This window comes from Aplysia californica, unplaced genomic scaffold, assembly GCF_000002075.1.
Source record: "Aplysia californica isolate F4 #8 unplaced genomic scaffold, AplCal3.0 scaffold00031, whole genome shotgun sequence".
In the NCBI taxonomy this organism is placed as follows: domain Eukaryota; kingdom Metazoa; phylum Mollusca; class Gastropoda; order Aplysiida; family Aplysiidae; genus Aplysia; species Aplysia californica.
The window spans coordinates 804,993-807,801 of record NW_004797301.1 but is presented as its reverse complement, the minus strand read 5'-3'; the positions used below and the strand labels follow the sequence as shown (position 1 = coordinate 807,801).

Here is a 2,809-nt window from a genome sequence, read left to right as displayed (position 1 = left end):
AGAGAGAGAGAGAGAGAGAGAGAGAGATTTAAATGTTTCATTTAGTGAGTTTTACGGCGCTCGCAACTACGTAAGGTCATTATTATGGGCGCGCGAAACACAGGTTGTATTCATTATTCACGACAGATCGATCACTACACGTTTTGGTTTTCCTTTACGGTTAGGTTTAAATATATCATGTTTAGTTTTAAAAACAGCAATTTACATTTTATAAAACAACAAATTATTTGCACCATAGAATAAAAGTCAATGACATATTATGCACATGTATAATGGGGAATTCTGCTGGGATCAACGACGGTGATAAAACTCTTCAAATCTACACATTTGAAATATTTCCTACGGGCCTCTCAAAAGTTTGGGCACCCGATTAGTATGTGCCTAATGACAAAATCAGTATCGCATCCGTTATAAAAAGGTCTGTCAGCTCCCAGAGGGAGACATGCATGTGTTAATAGAGGCATGTCCAATTCGTAATCTAGTAAGAACAATTTCGTCTCCACTAGAAGGTTTTCGTGAGACCCAATTTGGGCATACTCTTGTGGAGTTTGTTGTTGAATTGTTCGCTCCAGTGTTCCTCCCAAAGACTGGAAGTAGAGATTTTGACAGTATTTTTGCAAAGTTCCGTCTGTGGGAAGGTGTTCTCCGTTGATCCCAACAAAAGGGACAAGGACTCCTCGGCCAGAAGATCTTTTTTTTTTTCATTTAGTAGAGGTTTTACGGCACTCCAAACTGCATAAGGTCATATGAGCGCCAAGGGGTGGATGTCAACAGAGAAGTCTTTACAGGGAATCAGGCTTACTCTGCTCACCTCTCTAGCTTCAACAGCACAAAGTCTGTTTAGACTTTCAAGGCACCCCGGAAATAGCGAGTCACAAGAGTGTGACAAACATACACAAGAAGTAGAGGGAAAATGACAATAGTAAGGATTAGGAAAGAAAAAGCAGCAGTTCCCAGTTGTAAATCAGGCACAGCGATGAGCGTGACATTGATGAATCAGCCCATTTACAATTCTATTGTGTATGAACAAGAAATGCCACCCCCTCCCTCCCTTGGGAATGGCCTAAAGACACTTCAGTCAGTGGCACCGCCCTGGGGGGACTTGCTCGTTTCCCCCGATGCCCACATGGCTAGGCTAGCTATGCAAACAACACTGTTCAGTCACTGAGTGAATAGTCAACTGCAATAGAACTATTTTCGGGTTTAAAGGTGAGCGATAGCTGAGAGAAGTGAGGCAAGACAAGGAATCGAGCACAATGAGAAAGGATGATTTAGGAGAATTTTTTACGGAGTCTTGGCAGTGGCCTCTGCAAAAAAAATAATTTAAAAATTGGAGGCCCCGGGATGAAGCCTCCTCTGATGAGCGTTGTTTGTGGACAGGGAATGAGAGAAAGAGCGGGAGCGAGAGAAAGAGAGAGAGAGAGATATAGAGGGATAGAGATAGAGAGGGGTGGACGAAGTAGAGAGAGAGAGACGGAGAGAGAGAGAGAGAGAAACAAAGAGAGAGAGAGAGAGAGAGAGAGAGAGAGAGAGAGAGAGAAACAAACATGTTCTTGTTTTGCACCCCGTAGAGATACTCAACAAAATAACAGCAACACTCGAGACAAACAAAAGTAGTGAGACCAACCAGTGGCGTCCTCCAACCACCCACATCGAACTCACACCCACCGTCTGCCAGCAACAGCGAAGAGCCTAACTAACCACTGCACCACAGACGCCAGTAGACACACAGAAGCAGTCAAACGCCAGTACAAGAACGTACAGCCAAAGACAACCACAGCCAGAGGCGCAATCAAAACAACAGCCCCCCTACATCCCGACATGACGCCAGACCCTCACATTTGAAGCACACACACACACACACACACACACACACACACACACACACACACAAACACACATGATAACGACACAGCAAAACGTGCGGCGCGAAGGGGTCAGGTCACGTGTTTACGGGGAGGACAAAAGTCACCGATACTGTACAGGGAGTAACGTTTTTTTGTGTGTTTTTTTAGAAATAGTTTTACGACCCTTGCAACACAAATAGGTCGTATCAAGTGCCGAAGAGTACAGGTGTTACAAGAGATAACATACAGAGAAATAAGAATACCACAACAACAAGGCATAGTTTTTGTAAGGGTTATACGGTAGGTACTTGCAACACAAAAAGGTCGTACAAGGGTCGAAGATAAGAGGTGTGACAAGCAGTAACATACCAAGAAGGCACAATTTTAGTAAGGGTTTCACGGCATTTGCAACACAAATAGGTCATATCAAGCGCAGAAGATTAGAGGTGTTACTAGAGATAACAAAAGAAGGAAGAGAGATAGTGACGATAGATGCTTGATAGCAAAGAATGAGCAAGCAAACTACACCAGATAGAGCACCCGCCCACCACCCACACAGGCAGAAAGCTGCACGGACAGCCTCGATGGTGTCACTGTGTCACACTGCCCAAGTCCCGCGATCGATAAGTATGAGAGATAGATTACGGGTTTAATTTTGTTCTTTTGTTTTGTTTCGTTTTGTTTTTGCTTGAGTGAAGAGAAAAACATCAATACTGTATGCTTACCAGGATGTTGAGAGATTGTTTCAGAATGCTATCAGGTCTGCTGGGGTAATACTATCGATTGTAAAGCGCATAGAGTTCGCTGTTGAGCGGGAATTTGTGCTAAACAAATGTTTATTATTATTATTATTATTATTATTGTTATAGCACAAGGTCTGCTATCAAGGCATCCCAAAATAGCAGGTCACAAGAGAGTGCCAAACATACAAAAGAAGTAGAGGAAAATGACAATAGTAAGGA

At 43.3% G+C, this 2,809-nt stretch overlaps 1 protein-coding gene across 1 annotated transcript in view; it reads right to left on the bottom strand.

Annotated features, from left to right (window-relative positions):
- Positions 1-2,809, bottom strand: part of LOC101851391 (serine/arginine repetitive matrix protein 2) — a gene marked incomplete in the record, with an annotated part of 50,389 nt that overhangs the window by 22,095 nt on the left and 25,485 nt on the right.